Here is a 25,838-nt window from a genome sequence, read left to right as displayed (position 1 = left end):
TGTTTTTAAATGCTTACACCAAGAAGCCCCGCCCTATCTTATTGAACTCCTGCAGCCTTATTGCCCCAGCAGGACCCTGAGGTCTTCAGACCAGCTCCTCCTGGCTGTCCTAACAACTAGGCTAATACCAGAGGAGATGGATCCTTCTCAGTGTCAGGGCCCAGACTGTGGAACAACCTTCCACTATCTATTAGATCCTCCCAGTCTCTGACACTATTTCAATATAAAAACATATTTTTACTCCCTGGCGTTCAAATCCAGTCAGGCAGGATCTTGGCTGTTTTTTATTATTTCTTGTTTTATCCTTTTGTATTTATTTATTAACTTTTAAGGTGATATATTCTGCACTTCTTTTAAGGTATATTTGACTATTGTATTGTATTCATCCTCCTATGTTACCATGTTAATGTGACACTATGTGCACCTTATGTCTTATGTCTGTACAGCACTTTGGCCAACTGAGGTTGTTTTAAATGTGACATATAAATAAATGAAGTGAACACATCATTTAGTTTTTCCACTGGGGGGGACCAGACAAGCTCTGCTTCTTCCACTCATGTTGGACGCTTGATCACTTGAGCAAAAGTTGTGCTTGTAAAGTTTTGACATGTTTCAAATAAATACATTGCAAGTGAACATTAATAATAAGTAATTTTTGTTTGTATGCCAACTTTGCGGAGCAGCTCTTCACAGCATCACCTCGCTAGTTAGCTTAACGTTAGCATCTTCCATGTTACATCATAACGATGTTGAATAAATGTGTTTGTGTGCCTTACACACGGACTTGTTATTGGCTAACATATATACACATCATTTGTGCTAAATGTTTTGACTTTATTAACCTCCAGTCTTCACACAGTGAGCGTAGAAATGAGTTTAACATTGGGGGGACATCAATTTATATCCCAAAATAATGTTAGGACAAATAAATGATGACACAGTATCAGTATCAGTCTATGTTAAGCATTTTATGTAGCATTCCCATTTTACACTTTTTACTGAACTCTTGTGAAATATCCACTGTCATGTTACTCTTTATAGTTCATTAATTAGTCAATTAATAAAATATTTACTGAGTCCTGCTGCTGTGTCACTTTTATTGTGGTGTCATTTTTCTACCTGTTAAGAGAAGTATTTGATGTTAAATATATATATAATCCTCCATATTGGCAGCCATAGTCATTCATTTATTCAGCAGAGCATTAAAATTTGGATCTGACAAAAAGTAAACACAAATGTTGTCTTCCTCGCTGATAAAACATGATAGCAACATGCATCTGCTAGCTCATGATCGCCCCCACTTCTCAGTGTGGCGAGTTGGAGTACTACAAGAGGCACTCTAATACAGTGCTTGTTTGTATTTTTAGTCTTATTATCAAGGAATAATGAGGTCACACTTATATTAAAACATTAATGCTAAGGTTTCATCCAGTAGTGGACCATTAATGCCTGATGATGATGATGATGATGATGAAGATGTATCTGTACAAGTGAACAATTGGATCCACAAGGTTCAACAACCCTTTCCACAGACTACACACACATCAGAAACATAAATGTTAGAAGCCTACAACAATATATGTGAAGAAGACTTTAGTATTAAAAGTGAAGATGTGAGGTGAAATAAGTAGAAATGCAGCAATAAAAACAAGCAACTCCACTCACGATGGCTCTAAAGTTCAGTGATGTGTTGCTAACTTCAGCATTTTTCTTCTTTGTTGATGTTTTGCAGTAGTTAACATCCATGATGTAACAATGCTGCTAATCTACCACAGTCCACATTTTGTTAACCATTTTATTCATTCATACTTTTAGTTGGATAATAACATCAATAAAATGCAATGGAAAAATGTGTAGAAAAAAACTAATGAAAATAATAAGATGTCCTCTCTTTAAAGATGAGAAAATAGACTGAAATAGTAGCTACATATATAATGTTCCATACATGCACACAACTTAAACAGTAAGTACAGGACAACATATAAGACTAGAAGATGAGAAGCACTACATACAACATCAAATATACATTCTTATTAAACATGTTGTGCTTTTAAAGGCCTACTAAAATTATTTTTTTATTATTTAAACGGGAATAGCAGATCCATTCTATGTGTCATACTTGATCATTTCGCAATATTGCCATATTTTTGCTGAAAGGATTTAGTAGAGAAAATCGACGATAAAGTTCGCAACTTTTGCTCGCTGATAAAAAAAAGCCTTGCCTGTACCGGAAGTAGCGTGACGTCACAGGAGCTAGTATTCCTCACAATTTTCCTTTGTTTACAATGGAGCGAAAGAGATTCGGAGCGACAAAGCGACGATTACCCCATTAATTTGAGCAAGGATGAAAGATTCGTGGACGAGGAACGTTACAGTGAAGGACTAGAATGCAGTGAAAGACATATCTTTTTTCGCTCTGATCATAACTTAGGTACAAGCTGGCTCATTGGATTCCACACTCTCTCCTTTTTCTATTGTGGATCACGGATTTGTATTTTAAACCACCTGGGATACTATATCCTCTTGAAAATGAGAGTCGAGAACGCAAAATGGACATTCACAGTGACTTTTATCTCCACGACAATACATCGGTGACACACTTAGCTACTGAGCTAACGTGATAGCATCGTTCTCAACTGCAGATAGAAACAAAAGAAATAAACCCCTGACTGGAAGGATAGACAGAATATCAACAATACTATCAAACCATGGACATGTAACTACACGGTTAAAAATTCTCAGCCTGGTAAAGCTTAACAATGCTGTTGCTAATGACGCTAAGGCTAATTTAGCAACCAGACCTCACAGAGCTCTGATAAAAACATTAGCGCTCCACCTACGCCAGCCAGCCCTCATCTGCTCATCAACACCCGTGCTCACCTGCGTTCCAGCGATTGACGGCGCGACGAAGGACTTCATCTGTGGGTTTGGCGGCTAGCATCGGCTAGGCGTCTGCTAAGTAAGTAGTCCTTGTTGTGTTGCCACAGCCAGCCGCTAATACACCAATCGATCCCACCTACAACGTTCTTCTTTGTAGCCTCCATTGTTCATTAAACAAATTGCAAAAGATTCACCAACACAGATGTCCAGAATACTGTGGAATTATGAAATGAAAACAGAGCTTTTTCTACGGGCTCCGAATACTTCCCTTGCCCTCGTGACATCACACGCATATGTCAGCATAATAAAACGTTTTTAACCGGAAGTGTGGCGGGAAATTTAAAATGTCACTTTGTAAGTTAACCCGGCCGTATTGGCATGTGTTGCAATGTTAAGATTTCATCATTGATATATAAACTATCAGACTGCGTGGTCGCTAGTAGTGGCTTTCAGTAGGCCTTTAAACTACATTCAGCACAATCACTGTTTAAGTGTTTTTAAATCCCTGCAGCTTCCATGACTGTTACACACTGGCCTGATACTTAAACCTGAACCTTTTAACACACACAGTGCAACTAAACGGTTTCTCTCCAGTGTGTGTTCTCATGTGTTCGGTCATTTTTTCCTTTCTGGAGAAACTCGTCTTACAAACAGAGCAAGTAAAAGGTTTCTCACCAGTGTGTGTTCTCATGTGTGTGGTCATGTGTTCCTTTCTGGAGAAACTCGTCTTACAAACAGAGCAAGTAAAAGGTTTCTTTCCAGTGTGTGTTCTCATGTGTGTGGTCATGCTTTGCTTTCTGGAGAAACTCTTCTTACAAACAGAGTAAGTAAAAGGGTTCTCACCTGTGTGTGTTCTCATGTGTAATATAATATCCTTCTTAGTGTTGAACCTTTTAGCACAAACTGAGCAAGAAAAAGGTTTCTCTCCAGTGTGTGTTCTCATGTGTGTGGTCATGCGGTCCTTACAGGAGAAACTCTTCTTACAAACAGAGCAAGTAAAAGGTTTCTCACCTGTGTGTGTTCTCATGTGTCTGGTCATGCATCCCTTTCTGAAGAAACTCTTCTTACAAACAGAGCAAATAAAAGGTTTCTCACCTGTGTGTGTTCTCATGTGTATTGTCATCTCATTCTTAGAGTTGAATCTTTTAGCACAAGCTGAGCAAGGAAAAGGTTTCTCACCTGTGTGTGTTCTCATGTGTATTGTCATCTCATTCTTAGTGTTGAACCTTTTAGCACAAGCTGAGCAAGGAAAAGGTTTCTCTCCAGTGTGTGTTCTCATGTGTGTGGTCATGTGTTGCTTTCTGGAGAAACTCTTCTTACAAACAGAGCAAAAAAAAGGTTTCTCTCCAGTATGTATTCTCATGTGTACTGTACAACGACTCTTGTGTCTAAATGATTTCCCACATTGAGAGCAGTCAAAGTGTTTGTTGTTAGTGTGATGTCTCGTATCACCTTTCGAGTCATTTTGACTCTCCAAAGGTTTTTGGATGTGGTCACTGTGATCAGAAGAGTGTGACATCATGTGGTCCATGTCTGACAGTGGAGCAAAGATGCTGTCTGGTTCTGACTTTATATCTTCACAATGCTCTCCATCAGCTTCTGTGATGTGTTGACTTACAAGCTCCGCCCCTCTGTTCTCCTCACTTTGACTGTGATGAAGCTGTAAGGACTGAGCTTCATCTTCATCATGAAGCTGCTCCTCTTTAATGTGGGAGGGGGCCTGTAGCTCCTTCTGTCCCACACTGGTGTGCCACTCCTCTTCATGACTCCCCGCTGACACCTGCTGGACGTCTGCAGAACAAATGAGGTGTTACTGTATTGAAGTTTGCAGTATTCAAACTATTGACATGTGAGCTAGGCCAAATAGACAGTGATGGGCAAGCTACCTGGACAATGTAGTAAGCTAAGCTACAAGTTACTCTCAATTAAATGGAGCTAAGCTATCCTCAGAGAACTGTAGCACGCTACACTACAAAAGTAGCTTGCCACATCAAAGCTACATTTAACAGCATGTATATATGTGTATATATATATATATATATATATATATATATATATATATATATATATATATATATATATATATATATATATATATATATATATATATATATATATATATATATATATATATATATATATATATATATATGTTGGCCCACATGTATAATATCAATGTTTATGTTGTCCATGGAAAGAAGTTAGTAAGAAGCAAAAGAAAAACAACCAACCATGGATGACAAAAGGACTGAAAAATGCTTGTCACAAAGAAAAGACATTTTATGGAATATTAATAACACAGACATCTATAGAGGCAGAAAATAAGTATAATAAATATAAAAACCAGCTAATTGGTATACTAGGAACATGTAAGAAGGAATACTACAGACAATTATTAAAGAAGAACAGAAACAACATGAGAGCAACATCCTAAATAGCATCATTAAAAATGCTGCTAAGAAAGATTACCCCCAGTACTTTCTACATGGAAATACAAAAAATGACAATATGAACCAAATGGTTGAACGTTTTAATGATGACTTTGTTAAAAATGTGGAAGAAAGATTTCCAAATGCAGATGATGGATCAGTTGAGGACTTGAGTGAGCTCATAGACAGAAATCCCAATTCCATGTTTCTTAAGAACGTGACAAAAGAAGAAATAATCCAAATTGTAAAACATTGTAAATCCAAGACCTCAAGCGACTGTCATGGAATAGATATGGTAACCATAAAAAAGGTTATAGAAGACATTTCAGAACCTCTGACATATATCAGCAACGTATCATTTCTAACCGGCAAATTCCCTGACAAAATGAAAATTGCAAAAGTCGTACCAATTTATAAGAATGGAGACATACACCAGTTTACTAACTACACACCAGTTTCATTACTTCCACCATTCTACAAAATCATGGGAAAACTATTCAATAGCTGATTAGATTTATTTATCTACAAAAGTGGGACGCTGGTGGAGAACCAATATGGACTCCTAGCAAATATCTCAACATCTGGTCAACATATATACAAACCCCGTTTCCATATGAGTTGGGAAATTGTGTTAGATGTAAATATAAACAGAATACAATGATTTGCAAATCCTTTTCAAGCCATATTCAGTTGAATATGCTACAAAGACAACATATTTGATGTTCAAACTCATAAACTTTTTTTTTTTTGCAAATAATCATTAACTTTATAATTTGATGCCAGCAACACGTGACAAAGAAGTTGGGAAAGGTGGCAATAAATACTGATAAAGTTGAGGAATGCTCATCAAACACTTATTTGGAACATCCCACAGGTGAACAGGCTAATTGGGAACAGGTGGGTGCCATGATTGGGTATAAAAGTAGATTCCATGAAATGCTCAGTCATTCACAAACAAGGACGGGGCGAGGGTCACCACTTTGTCAACAAATGCCTGAGCAAATTGTTGAACAGTTTAAGAAAAACCTTTCTCAAGCAGCTATTGCAAGGAATTGAGGGATTTCACCATCTACGCTCCGTAATATCATCAAAGGGTTCAGAGAATGTGGAGAAATCACTGCACGTAAGCAGCTAAGCCCGTGACCTTCCATCCCTCAGGCTGTACTGCATCAACAAGCCTCATCAGTGTGTAAAGGATATCACCACATGGGCTCAGGAACACTTCAGAAACCCACTGTCAGTAACTACAGTTGGTCGCTACATCTGTAAGTGCAAGTTAAAACTCTCCTAGGCAAAGCGAAAACCGTTTATCAACAACACCCAGAAACGCCGTCGGCTTCGCTGGGCCTGAGCTCATCTAAGATGGACTGATACAAAGTGGAAAAGTGTTCTGTGGTCTGACGAGTCCACATTTCAAATTGTTTTTGGAAACTGTGGACGTCGTGTCCTCCGGACCAAAGAGGAAAATAACCATCCGGATTGTTATAGGCGCAAAGTGTAAAAGGCAGCATGTGTGATGGTATGGGGGTGTATTAGTGCCCAAGACATGGGTAACTTACACATCTGTGAAGGCACCATTAATGCTGAAAGGTACATACAGCTTTTGGAGCAACATGTGTTGCCATCCAAGCAACGTTACCATGGACGCCCCTGCTTATTTCAGCAAGACAATGCCAAGCCACGTGTTACATCAACGTGGCTTCGTAGTAAAAGAGTGCGGGTACTAGACTGGCCTGCCTGTAGTCCAGACATTGAAAATGTGTGGTGCATTATGAAGCCTAAAATAGCAGAAGGGAGACCCCCGGACTGTTGAACAACTTAAGCTGTACATCAAGCAAGAATGGGAAAGAATTCCACTTCAAAAATGTGTCTCCTCACTTCCAAAACCTTTACTGAGTGTTGCTAAAAGGAAAGGCCATGTAACACAGTGGTGAACATGCCCTTTCCCAACTACTTTGGCACGTGTTGCAGCCATGAAATTCTAAGTTAATTATTATTTGCAAAAAAAATAAAAATTTATGAGTTTGAACATCAAATATGTTGTCTTTGTAGCATATTCAACTGAATATGGCTTGAAAAGGATTTGCAAATCATTGTATTCCGTTTATATTTACATCTAACACCATTTCCCAACTCATATGGAAACGGGGTTTGTAATAGATAGATAGTACTTTATTGATTCCTTCGGGAGAGTTCCCTCAGGAAAATTTAACAAGTGTATGTAAGATATTGAAATGAATCAAAACAATATATATATATATAGATATATATATATAGAGAGATAGAGATAGAGATAGAGATAGAGATAGAGATAGAGAGAGAGAGAGAGAGAGAGAGAGAGAGAGAGAGAGAGAGAGAGAGAGAGAGAGAGAGAGAGAAAGAGAGAGAGACCTACTGTAATAACGAAGTAAATAATAAAAGCTTACCTTTTGCATAGTATGTATATATTATTAATGTTGTAAATATAAATCTTCATGTATATAAAAATGCTGGAGACATTTTTCAGAGGTTGTCAAGAAGGTCACACATACAATAATGTGTGTGTGTGCATGTGTGTGTGTGCGTGCGTGCGTGTGTGTGTGTGTGTGTGTGCGTGTGTGTGTGTGTGTTCTTGATACATGAAGAAGGAAAAGTATCTTCCATATGAGGAGGTGTGAACAAGTGATGACATAAATCATGGTCCCAATAACATTGCATGTAATACTACCTGTAGAGTATGTGAACATTGCTCCAAAGTCAGGATTTGTTGTTGATTTAATGTGCATAATTTTTTGATCGCTTTGATTTGATTGGGTGGTGCTGGCTGTCTGGGGGTATTGCGGCTGCTGTTTCTGCTGCCGTTTGTTTGTGGTGTGGGCGCCCGTGGCTGCTGGGTCTGGTGCAGGGGGGTGGCTGATGTTGTGACTGGTGGCAGCGCGCGCGTGGTGGTTGTCGGGGCTGACAAACTGTGTATATGTATGTATACGTGTGTGTATGTATGTATGTATATATATGTGTATGTGTACATACGTGTATGTGTATATATGTGTATGTGTATATATGTGTGTGTGTATGTGTATGTATATAGATATGTATGTATATTTCTGGGGGTATGTTCTGGGCCTGCCTGTCGGGTGGGGGTCGGCGCCTCGGGCTACTGCATCCGGACTGCGTGTCTGGAGCTCCTGGGTCCCACCGTCCATCCCTTCCGGGTGCCCGTCTTGGTTGGGGCCTGCTGAGTCTGGTCCCTGCGTCTACTGTGGTGGCTTGGTGCTGCAAGGTTTTCCGAGGTGCTGCGAGTCGGCCAGTTGTTGGGGTAGTGACCTTGTGTGTCAGCATGTCTGTGATCTTCTTTTAATTATTTAAAAAAAAAAATAGATTTAATTATTTATTTATTTTTATTTTTTTTATATATTTTATTAATATTATTTTTTTTATTTTTTTCCCCTACCTGCTTTTCTCGTGCCTTGTCCTCTGCCGGGTGCATCTGTCTGCGGCCTGCTGCTGGCCCTTGTGGGCGGCGCGGTGGGCCGGGCTCTGGGGTTCCTGTCACTGTCCGGCTTGGCTGCGTGGGGGCGGTGGTCCCTGGTTCCCTGGGCACCACACCTACTGTTTGTGGGATGGGTTCTCGGGGAGGCTGGGGCCGTACTCTGGCTCCCGCACACACTGGGAGTCAAATGTATTGTACATGCAAATTCACATATACTCACACACCTACGCTCCCACATACATATACAAATACAGTACATATTTACACACTCAAAGTTCGTACATCCACACGCACACTCATTATACAAACATACTGTATACACATACTGTACATATACATTCACTGTACAAGCACACACATACACATACTGTACATATACATTCACTGTACAAACACACATATACACATACTGTACATATACATTCACTGTACAAACACACACATACACATACTGTACATATACATTCACTGTACAAACACACACATACACATACTATAGAGGCTTTGCAGCTGAAGTCATCAGCCACGTGACATGCCGTCAACGACTCACACACGCTTTCATGTTAGATCTGCTGCTATTTGAGCTTGGAAATGCCGGAAACCTGCTGTGCTTCTATAGATTCCCGGCAAACATCAAAAAACGCGATAAATGGATCGCGGCGATTTGTCGTGAACGATGGAAACCTACGATTTACACAAGGATATGCAATGAACACTTCATATCAGGTATGTAAACAAACTATTTACCCCTGATTTGTTTCACAAAATGGGAAATAATACAATATGGGATGATACAAATATGATTGTTGAAAATGCTGGGTGCATTTTCCTTACCTTGGTCATGAGAAGAAATCCATTCTTGTTTGGAATCTGCCATATCAGCCCATCATGCACAAAACCTGCTGTAAAATACTTGTAGGCATCCAGACTCTTGTATGCCTTAAGGTCCTTTCCAGTGTACGGAGATGGTGAATCGACGAGGTCATTATAAATGTCTGGATATGAGAGATCAGGCAGGTCGGCTGTTGCAAAATGCTCAGGTGATTTTAGCATGCTTCTCGGTAAAAGGTACGGATCCTTTGTGCCAACAAGGTTCAACTTCTCTCGGTAACGTTTCTTGGACTCTTCATCCAAATGCACAACTTCATTGGATAGCAAATCAGCCATAATTCGGATGAAATCGGTGAAAATGTAGCGCAGAAATCAAACTGAATCTGTACGAACACGTAGGAACGAGCTGACCGGTTGACCGGCAAGATGGCGGCGTAACACAAAGTCACGTGATAAAACCACGTGACTGCAAAGCCTCTATACATATACATTCACTGTACAAACACACATACACATACTGTACATATACATTCACTGTACAAACACACATATACACATACTGTACATATACATTCACTGTACAAGCACACACATATACACATACTGTACATATACATTCGCTGTACACACATATACACATACTGTACATATACATTCACTGTACAAGCACACATATACACATACTGTACATATGCATTCACTGTACAAGCACACATATACACATACTGTACATATACATTCACTGTACAAGCACACACATACACATACTGTACATATACATTCACTGTACAAACACACATATCAATCAATCAATCAATCAATGTTTATTTATATAGCCCTAAATCACAAGTGTCTCAAAGGGCTTTACAAGCCACAACGACATCCTCGGTACAGAGCCCACATACACATGCAGCATATACACATACACATGCAGCATATACACATACTGTACATATACATTCACTGTACAAGCACACATATACACATACTGTACATATACAAGTACATATACACACATACACTCATGCACATAATCACGTTTCATCAAACATATATTAACGTTGTTGCCCTAGGGTAAACTGGGTATAACACATGGCACACTGACAAAGCTTAACCTATAGTTACTATAACAATCTACAAGGTTAATATAGGTTGCTTCTCTTTCTTCCCCTCCATTTTTCTGCATTCTTTCGTATCTCAAGTTATCATTACGTATATGTATTGTTGCATTTGAACAATTGTATTGTTGATAATAAAGGTAAAGTATTGGTATTGTTTATTATCAATAACACTATTTCTATTGGTATTCATATTACTCCATTTGTAGTGTAATAATGCTCATTGTCATTTCTGTATTATTTTTATTTTCGCGAACTGCTTATTTGCTATTACTTTTACCATCATATTTGTACATGTCCTATTTGCTGATGTTGCTCTGTTGTTGTTGTTGTTGTTGTTGTTGTGTTTGCTGTTGTTGTATTTGTCTCTCTGTCTAATCCCCCTCTTGTCCCCACAATTCCCCCCTCTGTCCTCCTTTTTTTCTCTTTCTATCCCCTCCTGCTCCGGCCCGGCTGCACCAAATGATAATATATATGCATTTAATAAAGTCAAATACAAATAAGGCAACAAGAGAAGTATCCTACACTTCTCTTTTGTAAAGTAAATCTGAACAGCCGATATGGGCATCTACATCTACTATATGATCATCTACATCTACTATATGATCATCTACATCTGCTATATGATCATCTACATCTACTATATGATCATCTACATCTACTATATGATCATCTACATCTACTATATGATCATCTACATCTGCTATATGATCATCTACATCTACTATATGATCATCTACATCTACTATATGATCATCTACATCTACTATATGATCATCTACATCTACTATATGATCATCTACATCTACTATATGATCATCTACATCTGCTATATGATCATCTACATCTACTATATGATCATCTACATCTACTATATGATCATCTACATCTACTATATGATCATCTACATCTGCTATATGATCATCTACATCTACTATATGATCATCTACATCTACTATATGATCATCTACATCTACTATATGATCATCTACATCTACTATATGATTATCTACATCCACTATATGATCATCTACATCTACTATATGATCATCTACATCTACTATATGATTTGCCTAAGAAGCTGGGCAGGACATTTAAAAAAAAATAAAAAAAATAAAAAAAATAAGTGTGAGTAAGAAATTGAAATGTGCCTCCTTTGGCCAAAATGTATAAAATAAATATGTATATAGAGACATACTGTAATAACTTGAAGTAAATAATGAAGATTAAAAACCAATTACAAACAGAACATTTAAAAAAAAACTAATTAAAATTAACTAAAAGCTTACCTTTTTATATTTGCATAGTATGTATATATTAATGTTGTAAATAAACATCTTTATATATCTAGAAAGGGTGGTCCTAAAGAGGTAGGCACTGTCACATCTAATAGAGAGCCAAATACTAGAGTCTGTGAACATTGCTCCAAAGTCAAGATGTGTTGTTGATTTAATGTGCATAAAAAAGTGAACATTGGCAGGTGCAAAGGCAGCAATATATGATAAAACAAGACGGCAGCTAAAGAAGGACTTCCCTATTCATCCCCAAAAAACCTGCCAGGTGAGCAGCTGATTTTACCACTTCTGGTGCTGACGTAAGACAACCTGCTTCCCATATGTTTATTTTAATGAAATTAGTTTATTTCCATCATATAATCAACCATCAACCATTCTGTGTGAGCAGTTTAACTGTACAGATGATACATATTTAACAATCATACACATTTACACACAAAAAGAAAATAAAAGAAAAAGAATGACAGAAAAAGGAATAGGCTGAAGCCAAAGCTTATATTTGGGGGGATTACCCCCAATAGTTCTTACACGGAAACACAAATAATGACAACATGAAGGAAGTAGTTGAAAGCTTCAATAATTACTTTGTAAATATTGGACCAAAATTGGAAGAAAGGATTCCAGACCCAGTTTCAATTGAGGACTATAATGATACCATAGAGCCAAATCCCAACTCCATGTTCCTCAGTAATGTGACACAGGAGGAAATAGTTATAATCCTGTAATCTAAGACTTGTAATGGAATTGATATGGAAACCATAAAAAAGGTTCTAGAAGAGATCTCAGGACCATTCATGTATATTAGTAACCTATCATTTCAAATACCCAAACAAAATGAAAATAGCTAAAGTTGCACCAATTTATAGGACTGGAGACAAACATCAATTTACAAATTATAGACCTGTTTCTTTACTTCCACAGTTTTCTAAAATCATTGAAAAAGTGTCCAATAACAGATTAGAGAGTTCCACAAACAAACATAGAATACTAGAAGAGAACCAATATGGATACACAGCTAATGTTTCAACTTTGATGGCTTTAATTGAAATGACAGAAGAAATGAGCAATGCAATAGATAGTAAAAAATGTGCAGCAGCAGTGTTGTTGGATCTAACTAAAGCATTTGACACAATGAATCACAATATTTTCATCCAAAAACTAGAAGGATATGGCATCAGAGGGTTGGTCTTAAACTGGATAAGAAGTTATTTAACCAACAGGAAACAATACGTGAAGCTAGGCCAACACACTTCTACAACACTAAATATATCCTGTGGTGTACCTCAGGGATCAATACTAGGACCTACATTATTCAATCTCTATATAAATGACATTTGTAAAGTTACAAAATATTTAAAGTTAGTATTATTTGCAGATGATACAACAGTGTTTTGTTCAGTAGAGAACACACAGAAGATAATACAAATAATAACAGAAGAAATTAACAAATTAAAAAGATGCTTTGACAATCTTTGAATCTCAGTAAAAGTAAAATAATGCTATTTGGTAACAGTAGAAGAGAAAGTCAGACACAAATACAAATAGACGGAATAGAAATTGAAAGAGTAAATGAAACCAAATTCATTTTCTACATCATCTTACTCATCTCACCATATGAAATATAACTTACCTCACTCATTATTATTTATTTATTTATTTATTGTTATTGTGATTACTTATGGAGTATATTGTGAATACATTGAGAACAGGAAGTGAACAAAAGTTTTAGCAACTGTTAATTAACAGAAAAGGGGTAGGATTAAATAAGCTCTGCTTCTTCCTACTCCTTTTCCAACATGTTGAAAAGACGAACTGGAAATTGTGATGCATCATGTTGTATGCATGCATGTGTGATGTATCATGTTGTATGCATGCATGTGTGATGTATCATGTTGTATGCATGCATGTGTGATGTATCATGTTGTATGCATGCATGTGTGATGTATCATGTTGTATGCATGCATATGTGATGTATCATGTTGTATGCATGCATGTGTGATGTATCATGTTGTATGCATGCATGTGTGATGTATCATGTTGTATGCATGCATGTGTGATGTATCATGTTGTATGCATGCATGTGTGATGTATCATGTTGTATGCATGCATGTGTGATGCATCATGTTGTATGCATGCATGTGTGATGCATCATGTTGTATGCATGCATGTGTGATGTATCATGTTGTATGCATGCATGTGTGATGTATCATGTTGTTTGCATGCATGTGTGATGTATCATGTTGTATGCATGCATGTGTGATGCATCATGTTGTATGCATGCATGTGTGATGCATCATGTTGTATGCATGCATGTGTGATGTATCATGTTGTATGCATGCATGTGTGATGTATCATGTTGTATGCATGCATGTGTGATGTATCATGTTGTATGCATGCATGTGTGATGCATCATGTTGTATGCATGCATGTGTGATGCATCATGTTGTATGCATGCATGTGTGATGTATCATGTTGTATGCATGCATGTGTGATGTATCATGTTGTATGCATGCATGTGTGATGTATCATGTTGTATGCATGCATGTGTGATGTATCATGTTGTATGCATGCATGTGTGATGCATCATGTTGTATGCATGCATGTGTGATGCATCATGTTGTATGCATGCATGTGTGATGTATCATGTTGTATGCATGCATGTGTGATGTATCATGTTGTATGCATGCATGTGTGATGTATCATGTCGTATGCATGCATGTGTGATGTATCATGTCGTATGCATGCATGTGTGATGTATCATGTTGTATGCATGCATGTGTGATGTATCATGTTGTATGCATGCATGTGTGATGCATCATGTTGTATGCATGCATGTGTGATGTATCATGTTGTATGCATGCATGCATGTGTGATGTATCATGTTGTATGCATGCATGCATGTGTGATGTATCATGTTGTATGCATGCATGCATGTGTGATGTATCATGTTGTATGCATGCATGTGTGATGTATCATGTTGTATGCATGCATGTTGTATGCATGCATGTGTGATGTATCATGTTGTATGCTTGCATGTGTGATGCATCATGTTGTATGCATGCATGTGTGATGTATCATGTCGTATGCATGCATGTGTGATGTATCATGTCGTATGCATGCATGTGTGGTGTATCATGTCGTATGCATGCATGTGTGGTGTATCATGTCGTATGCATGCATGTGTGATGTATCATGTTGTATGCATGCATGTGTGATGTATCATGTTGTATGCATGCATGTGTGATGTATCATGTTGTATGCATGCATGTGTGATGTATCATGTTGTATGCTTGCATGTGTGATGTATCATGTTGTATGCATGCATGTGTGATGTATCATGTTGTATGCATGCATGTGTGATGTATCATGTTGTATGCATGCATGTGTGATGTATCATGTTGTATGCACGCATGTGTGATGTATCATGTTGTATGCACGCATGTGTGATGTATCATGTTGTATGCACGCATGTGTGATGTATCATGTTGTATGCATGCATGTGTGATGTAACATGTTGTATGCATGCATGTGTGATGCATCATGTTGTATGCATGCATGTGTGATGCATCATGTTGTATGCATGCATGTGTGATGTATCATGTTGTATGCATGCATGTGTGATGTATCATGTTGTATGCATGCATGTGTGATGTATCATGTTGTATGCATGCATGTGTGATGTTTCATGTTGTATGCTTGCATGTTTGATGTATCATGTTGAATGCATGCATGTGTGATGTATCATGTTGTATGCATGCATGTGTGATGTATCATGTTGTATGCACGCATGTGTGATGTATCATGTTGTATGCACGCATGTGTGATGTATCATGTTGTATGCACGCATGTGTGATGTATCATGTTGTATGCACGCATGTGTGATGTATCATGTTGTATGCATGCATGTGTGATGCATCATGTTGTATGCATGCATGTGTGATGTATCATGTCGTATGCATGCATGTGTGATGTATCATGTCGTATGCATGCATGTGTGATGTATCATGTCGTATGCATGCATGTGTGATGTATCATGTCGTATGCATGCATGTGTGATGTATCATGTTGTATGCATGCATGTGTGATGTATCATGTCGTATGCTTGCATGTGTGATGTATTATGTTGTATGCATGCATGTGTGATGTATCATGTTGTATGCATGCATGTGTGATGTATCATGTTGTATGCATGCATGTGTGATGTATCATGTTGTATGCATGCATGTGTGATGTATCATGTTGTATGCATGCATGTGTGATGTATCATGTTGTATGCATGCATGTGTGATGTATCATGTTGTATGCATGCATGTGTGATGTTTCATGTTGTATGCTTGCATGTTTGATGTATCATGTTGTATGCATGCATGTGTGATGCATCATGTTGTATGCATGCATGTGTGATGTATCATGTTGTATGCACGCATGTGTGATGTATCATGTTGTATGCACGCATGTGTGATGTATCATGTTGTATGCACGCATGTGTGATGTATCATGTTGTATGCACGCATGTGTGATGTATCATGTTGTATGCACGCATGTGTGATGTATCATGTTGTATGCACGCATGTGTGATGTATCATGTTGTATGCATGCATGTGTGATGTATCATGTTGTATGCATGCATGTGTGATGTATCATGTTGTATGCATGCATGTGTGATGTATCATGTCGTATGCATGCATGTGTGATGTATCATGTCGTATGCATGCATGTGTGATGTATCATGTCGTATGCATGCATGTGTGATGTATCATGTCGTATGCATGCATGTGTGATGTATCATGTCGTATGCATGCATGTGTGATGTATCATGTCGTATGCATGCATGTGTGATGTATCATGTCGTATGCTTACATGTGTGATGTATCATGTTGTATGCATGCATGTGTGATGTATCATGTTGTATGCATGCATGTGTGATGTATCATGTTGTATGCATGCATGTGTGATGTATCATGTTGTATGCATGCATGTGTGATGTATCATGTTGTATGCATGCATGTGTGATGTATCATGTTGTATGCTTGCATGTTTGATGTATCATGTTGTATGCATGCATGTGTGATGTATCATGTTGTATGCATGCATGTGTGATGTATCATGTTGTATGGATGCATGTGTGATGTATCATGTTGTATGCATGCATGTGTGATGCATCATGTTGTATGCATGCATGTGTGATGCATCATGTCGTATGCATGCATGTGTGATGCATCATGTTGTATGCATGCATGTCTGATGCATCATGTCGTATGCATGCATGTGTGATGTATCATGTCGTATGCATGCATGTGTGATGTATCATGTCGTATGCATGCATGTGTGATGTGTCATGTCGTATGCATGCATGTGTGATGTGTCATGTCGTATGCATGCATGTGTGATGTGTCATGTCGTATGCATGCATGTGTGATGTTACATGTTGTATGCATGCATGTGTGATGTATCATGTTGTATGCACGCATGTGTGATGTATCATGTTGTATGCACGCATGTGTGATGTATCATGTTGTATGCATGCATGTGTGATGTAACATGTTGTATGCATGCATGTGTGATGCATCATGTTGTATGCATGCATGTGTGATGCATCATGTTGTATGCATGCATGTGTGATGTATCATGTTGTATGCATGCATGTGTGATGTATCATGTTGTATGCATGCATGTGTGATGTATCATGTTGTATGCATGCATGTGTGATGTTTCATGTTGTATGCTTGCATGTTTGATGTATCATGTTGAATGCATGCATGTGTGATGTATCATGTTGTATGCATGCATGTGTGATGTATCATGTTGTATGCACGCATGTGTGATGTATCATGTTGTATGCACGCATGTGTGATGTATCATGTTGTATGCACGCATGTGTGATGTATCATGTTGTATGCACGCATGTGTGATGCATCATGTTGTATGCATGCATGTGTGATGCATCATGTCGTATGCATGCATGTGTGATGTATCATGTCGTATGCATGCATGTGTGATGTATCATGTCGTATGCATGCATGTGTGATGTATCATGTCGTATGCATGCATGTGTGATGTATCATGTCGTATGCATGCATGTGTGATGTATCATGTCGTATGCTTGCATGTGTGATGTATCATGTCGTATGCATGCATGTGTGATGTATCATGTTGTATGCATGCATGTGTGATGTATCATGTTGTATGCATGCATGTGTGATGTATCATGTTGTATGCATGCATGTGTGATGTATCATGTTGTATGCATGCATGTGTGATGTATCATGTTGTATGCATGCATGTGTGATGTATCATGTTGTATGCATGCATGTGTGATGTATCATGTTGTATGCATGCATGTGTGATGTTTCATGTTGTATGCTTGCATGTTTGATGTATCATGTTGTATGCACGCATGTGTGATGTATCATGTTGTATGCACGCATGTGTGATGTATCATGTTGTATGCACGCATGTGTGATGTATCATGTTGTATGCACGCATGTGTGATGTATCATGTTGTATGCACGCATGTGTGATGTATCATGTTGTATGCACGCATGTGTGATGTATCATGTTGTATGCATGCATGTGTGATGTATCATGTTGTATGCATGCATGTGTGATGTATCATGTTGTATGCATGCATGTGTGATGTATCATGTCGTATGCATGCATGTGTGATGTATCATGTCGTATGCATGCATGTGTGATGTATCATGTCGTATGCATGCATGTGTGATGTATCATGTCGTATGCATGCATGTGTGATGTATCATGTCGTATGCATGCATGTGTGATGTATCATGTCGTATGCTTGCATGTGTGATGTATCATGTTGTATGCATGCATGTGTGATGTATCATGTTGTATGCATGCATGTGTGATGTATCATGTTGTATGCATGCATGTGTGATGTATCATGTTGTATGCATGCATGTGTGATGTATCATGTTGTATGCATGCATGTGTGATGTATCATGTTGTATGCTTGCATGTTTGATGTATCATGTTGTATGCATGCATGTGTGATGTATCATGTTGTATGCATGCATGTGTGATGTATCATGTTGTATGGATGCATGTGTGATGTATCATGTTGTATGCATGCATGTGTGATGTATCATGTTGTATGCATGCATGTGTGATGTATCATGTCGTATGCATGCATGTGTGATGCATCATGTCGTATGCATGCATGTCTGATGCATCATGTCGTATGCATGCATGTGTGATGTATCATGTCGTATGCATGCATGTGTGATGTATCATGTCGCATGCATGCATGTGTGATGTATCATGTCGCATGCATGCATGTGTGATGTGTCATGTCGTATGCATGCATGTGTGATGTATCATGTCGTATGCATGCATGTGTGATGTATCATGTTGTATGCATGCATGTGTGATGTATCATGTTGTATGCATGCATGTGTGATGTATCATGTTGTATGCATGCATGTGTGATGTATCATGTTGTATGCATGCATGTGTGATGTATCATGTTGTATGCATGCATGTGTGATGTATCATGTTGTATGCTTGCATGTGTGATGTATCATGTTGTATGCATGCATGTATGATGTATCATGTTGTATGCATGCATGTGTGATGTATCATGTTGTATGCTTGCATGTGTGATGTATCATGTTGTATGCATGCATGTGTGATGTATCATGTTGCATGCATGCATGTGTGATGTATCATGTTGTATGCATGCATGTGTGATGTATCATGTTGTATGCTTGCATGTTTGATGTATCATGTTGTATGCATGCATGTGTGATGTATCATGTTGTATGCTTGCATGTGTGATGTATCATGTTGTATGCATGCATGTGTGATGTATCATGTTGTATGTACGCATGTGTGATGTATCATGTTGTATGCATGCATGTGTGATGTATCATGTTGTATGCTTGCATGTGTGATGTATCATGTTGTATGCATGCATGTGTGATGTATCATGTTGTATGCATGCATGTGTGATGTATCATGTTGTATGCATGCATGTGTGATGTATCATGTTGTATGCATGCACGTGTGATGTATCATGTTGTATGTACGCATGTGTGATGTATCATGTTGTATGCATGCATGTGTGATGTATCATGTTGTATCCATGCATGTGTGATGTATCATGTCGTATGCATGCATGTGTGATGTATAATGTCGTATGCATGCATGTGTGATGTATCATGTCGTATGCATGCATGTGTGATGTATCATGTTGTATGCATGCATGTGTGATGTATCATGTTGTATGCATGCATGTGTGATGTATCATGTTGTATGCATGCATGTGTGATGTATCATGTTGTATGCATGCATGTGTGATGTATCATGTTGTATGCTTGCATGTGTGATGTATCATGTTGTATGCATGCATGTGTGATGTATCATGTTGTATGCATGCATGTGTGATGTATCATGTTGTATGCATGCATGTGTGATGTATCATGTTGTATGCATGCATGTGTGATGTATCATGTTGTATGCATGCATGTGTGATGTATCATGTTGTATGCATGCATGTGTGATGTATCATGTTGTATGCTTGCATGTTTGATGTATCATGTTGTATGCATGCATGTGTGATGTATCATGTTGTATGCTTGCATGTGTGATGTATCATGTTGTATGCATGCATGTGTGATGTATCATGTTGTATGTACGCATGTGTGATGTATCATGTTGTATGCATGCATGTGTGATGTATCATGTTGTATGCTTGCATGTGTGATGTATCATGGTGTATGCATGCATGTGTGATGTATCATGTTGTATGCATGCATGTGTGATGTATCATGTTGTATGCATGCATGTGTGATGTATCATGTTGTATGCATGCATGTGTGATGTATCATGTTGTATGCATGCACGTGTGATGTATCATGTTGTATGTACGCATGTGTGATGTATCATGTTGTACGCATGCATGTGTGATGTATCATGTTGTATCCATGCATGTGTGATGTATCATGTTGTATGTATGCATGTGTGATGTATCATGTTGTATGCATGCATGTGTGATGCATCATGTTGTATGCATGCATGTGTGATGCATCATGTTGTATGCATGCATGTGTGATGTATCATGTTGTATGCATGCATGTGTGATGTATCATGTTGTATGCATGCATGTGTGATGTATCATGTTGTATGCATGCATGTGTGATGTATCATGTTGTATGCATGCATGTGTGATGTATCATGTTGTATGCATGCATGTGTGATGTATCATGTTGTATGCTTGCATGTGTGATGTATCATGTTGTATGCATGCATGTGTGATGTATCATGTTGTATGCTTGCATGTGTGATGTATCATGTTGTATGCATGCATGTGTGATGTATCATGTTGTATGCTTGCATGTTCCAAATAAAGTCAAAGTCAAGTCAAGTCAACTAACACTTGGTGGACATTCAAGCCACAAAATGCAAATGGAGTATTGTTGGTGTATTTTGGATGGTTATAGAGGACCTCCCATTGGCTCCATTGCAAGTGGACTTTTATTTACATTTATGAGTTAGAATTAGGGCTGGGTGATACATGGAATATACTGGATATATCGTGGGTTTGTCTCTGTGCGATATAGAAAATGACTATATGGTGATATTGGAGTATACGTTCTCACACAGTTGCTTTTAGCTGCAGGCAATACACTACAGGCTCTTCTCACTCTTTCTTGTCTCTCCTTCTCACAGAGACATAAAACAAGCGCACCTTCTTACATACGTCACATACTGTCACGTGTGCAACGTCATACGCTCTCACTGAGCAGACAGGTAGCGGCATGGTAACGTTAGCTGTGGTGCTAGTGGTAATACGAGAGAAAAAAGGTGCCAATCTGGTAACAAATGAAGGAATAATTAATTCCCAAGACAAACAGCAGGGGGTCCATCGTCTGGCGGTGGTTTGGCTTCAAGCGGGTAGATGGTGAACAAGTATGCGGCAAAAGCGTTGCTACAAAAAGTAGCAGCACTGCTAATGTAGCATCATTTAAAAAGTCACCCGCTAGAGAATGAAGAGTGCTTGAAACTCTGCATGTCAACATCTCCGTTCAGTGCCACACCCACAAAATGCCCAAGCAACCATTTCCACATCAACACCGTATGAAACAAATAGTCAACACCAGAAGGAGATAACGTCCGCAGGAACCTACCACATAGTGAAGGACATACACTATTTGATGTCCTATTATGCAGCTCATTTTTATTTGACACTTATTGAAATATCTTGTGTGACATCATGCACAAAAGTGCACTTTATTTGTTTTAAACTATTGTAGTGGCGTTCTGTACAAAAAGTGCACTTTAATTTAGTGTTGTTTTGATATGTCATCTTAGTGACATCATGCACAAAAGTGCACTAATAGCTTGTTTTAAAATGTCTCTGACAATCTTGCACTTTCTGTTTTGAAATGACATGAATGTTTGTGCCACTGCTTAATAACTGTTTAATAAATACACTTTTGCTAAATTGACTTAGTTGTGGTTTCCCTCTCTGCATTAAAGTTTAAAAGTAGCATATATTAATGCAGTATGAAGAAGAATGTTTTAATGTAGACACATAGAATCATCATACTGCTGTGATTATATGCATCAAGTGTTCATTCAAGGCTAAGGCAAAATATCCACATATATATGTTGTATCATGACATGGCCTAAACATATCCACATATATATGGTGTATCATGACATGGCCTAAACATATCCACATATATATGGTGTATCATGACATGGACTAAACATATCCACATATATATGGTGTATCGTGACATGGACTAAACATATCCACATATATATGGTGTATGGTGACATGGACTAAACATATCCACATATATATGGTGTATGGTGACATGGACTAAACATATCCACATATATATGGTGTATCATGACATGGACTAAACATATCCACATATATATGGTGTATCGTGACATGGACTAAACATATCCACATATATATGGTGTATCGTGACATGGACTAAACATATCCACATATATATGGTGTATCGTGACATGGACTAAACATATCCACATATATATGGTGTATGGTGACATGGACTAAACATATCCACATATATATGGTGTATCGTGACATGGCCTAAACATATCCACATATACATGGTGTATCATGACACGGCCTAAACATATCCACATATATACGGTGTATCGTGACATGGCCTAAACATATCCACATATATATGGTGTATCATGACATGGACTAAACATATCCACATATATATGGTGTATCGTGACATGGACTAAACATATCCACATATATATGGTGTATGGTGACATGGACTAAACATATCCACATATATATGGTGTATCATGACATGGACTAAACATATCCACATATATATGGTGTATGGTGACATGGACTAAACATATCCACATATATATGGTGTATCGTGACATGGCCTAAACATATCCACATATATATGGTGTATCATGACATGGACTAAACATATCCACATATATATGGTGTATGGTGACATGGCCTAAACATATCCACATATATATGGTGTATCGTGACATGGCCTAAACATATCCACATATATATGGTGTATGGTGACATGGCCTAAACATATCCACATATATATGGTGTATCGTGACATGGCCTAAACATATCCACATATATATGGTGTATCGTGACATGGCCTAAACATATCCACATATATATGGTGTATCGTGACATGGACTAAACATATCCACATATATATGGTGTATCGTGACATGGACTAAACATATCCACATATATATGGTGTATGGTGACATGGCCTAAACATATCCACATATATATGGTGTATGGTGACATGGCCTAAACATATCCACATATATATGGTGTATGGTGACATGGCCTAAACATATCCACATATATATGGTGTATCGTGACATGGCCTAAACATATCCACATATATATGGTGTATCATGACATGGACTAAACATATCCACATATATATGGTGTATGGTGACATGGCCTAAACATATCCACATATATATGGTGTATCGTGACATGGCCTAAACATATCCACATATATATGGTGTATGGTGACATGGCCTAAACATATCCACATATATATGGTGTATCGTGACATGGCCTAAACATATCCACATATATATGGTGTATCATGACATGGACTAAACATATCCACATATATATGGTGTATGGTGACATGGCCTAAACATATCCACATATATATGGTGTATGGTGACATGGCCTAAACATATCCACATATATATGGTGTATCGTGACATGGCCTAAACATATCCACATATATATGGTGTATCGTGACATGGACTAAACATATCCACATATATATGGTGTATGGTGACATGGCCTAAACATATCCACATATATATGGTGTATCGTGACATGGACTAAACATATCCACATATATATGGTGTATCGTGACATGGACTAAACATATCCACATATATATGGTGTATCGTGACATGGCCTAAACATATCCACATATATATGGTGTATCGTGACATGGCCTAAACATATCCACATATATATGGTGTATCGTGACATGGACTAAACATATCCACATATATATGGTGTATCGTGACATGGACTAAACATATCCACATATATATGGTGTATGGTGACATGGCCTAAACATATCCACATATATATGGTGTATCGTGACATGGACTAAACATATCCACATATATATGGTGTATCGTGACATGGCCTAAACATATCCACATATATATGGTGTATCGTGACATGGACTAAACATATCCACATATATATGGTGTATCGTGACATGGACTAAACATATCCACATATATATGGTGTATCGTGACATGGCCTAAACATATCCACATATATATGGTGTATCGTGACATGGCCTAAACATATCCACATATATATGGTGTATCGTGACATGGACTAAACATATCCACATATGTATGGTGTATCGTGACATGGCCTAAACATATCCACATATATATGGTGTATGGTGACATGGCCTAAACATATCCACATATATATGGTGTATCGTGACATGGCCTAAACATATCCACATATATATGGTGTATCATGACATGGACTAAACATATCCACATATATATGGTGTATGGTGACATGGCCTAAACATATCCACATATATATGGTGTATCGTGACATGGCCTAAACATATCCACATATATATGGTGTATGGTGACATGGCCTAAACATATCCACATATATATGGTGTATCGTGACATGGCCTAAACATATCCACATATATATGGTGTATCATGACATGGACTAAACATATCCACATATATATGGTGTATGGTGACATGGCCTAAACATATCCACATATATATGGTGTATCGTGACATGGCCTAAACATATCCACATATATATGGTGTATCGTGACATGGACTAAACATATCCACATATATATGGTGTATGGTGACATGGCCTAAACATATCCACATATATATGGTGTATCGTGACATGGACTAAACATATCCACATATATATGGTGTATCGTGACATGGACTAAACATATCCACATATATATGGTGTATCGTGACATGGCCTAAACATATCCACATATATATGGTGTATCGTGACATGGCCTAAACATATCCACATATATATGGTGTATCGTGACATGGACTAAACATATCCACATATATATGGTGTATCGTGACATGGACTAAACATATCCACATATATATATGGTGTATCGTGACATGGCCTAAACATATCCACATATATATGGTGTATCGTGACATGGCCTAAACATATCCACATATATATGGTGTATCGTGACATGGACTAAACATATCCACATATATATGGTGTATCGTGACATGGACTAAA

At 37.9% G+C, this 25,838-nt stretch overlaps 1 protein-coding gene across 1 annotated transcript in view; it reads right to left on the bottom strand.

Annotated features, from left to right (window-relative positions):
* Window positions 1-25,838, bottom strand: part of LOC133636327 (zinc finger protein 37-like) — a 497,781-nt gene that overhangs the window by 363,740 nt on the left and 108,203 nt on the right. The gene's annotated exons all lie outside the window — the stretch shown is intronic.

This window comes from Entelurus aequoreus, linkage group LG20 (genome assembly GCF_033978785.1).
Source record: "Entelurus aequoreus isolate RoL-2023_Sb linkage group LG20, RoL_Eaeq_v1.1, whole genome shotgun sequence".
Lineage (NCBI taxonomy): Eukaryota > Metazoa > Chordata > Actinopteri > Syngnathiformes > Syngnathidae > Entelurus > Entelurus aequoreus.
This window is presented reverse-complemented; position numbering and strand designations above follow the sequence as displayed.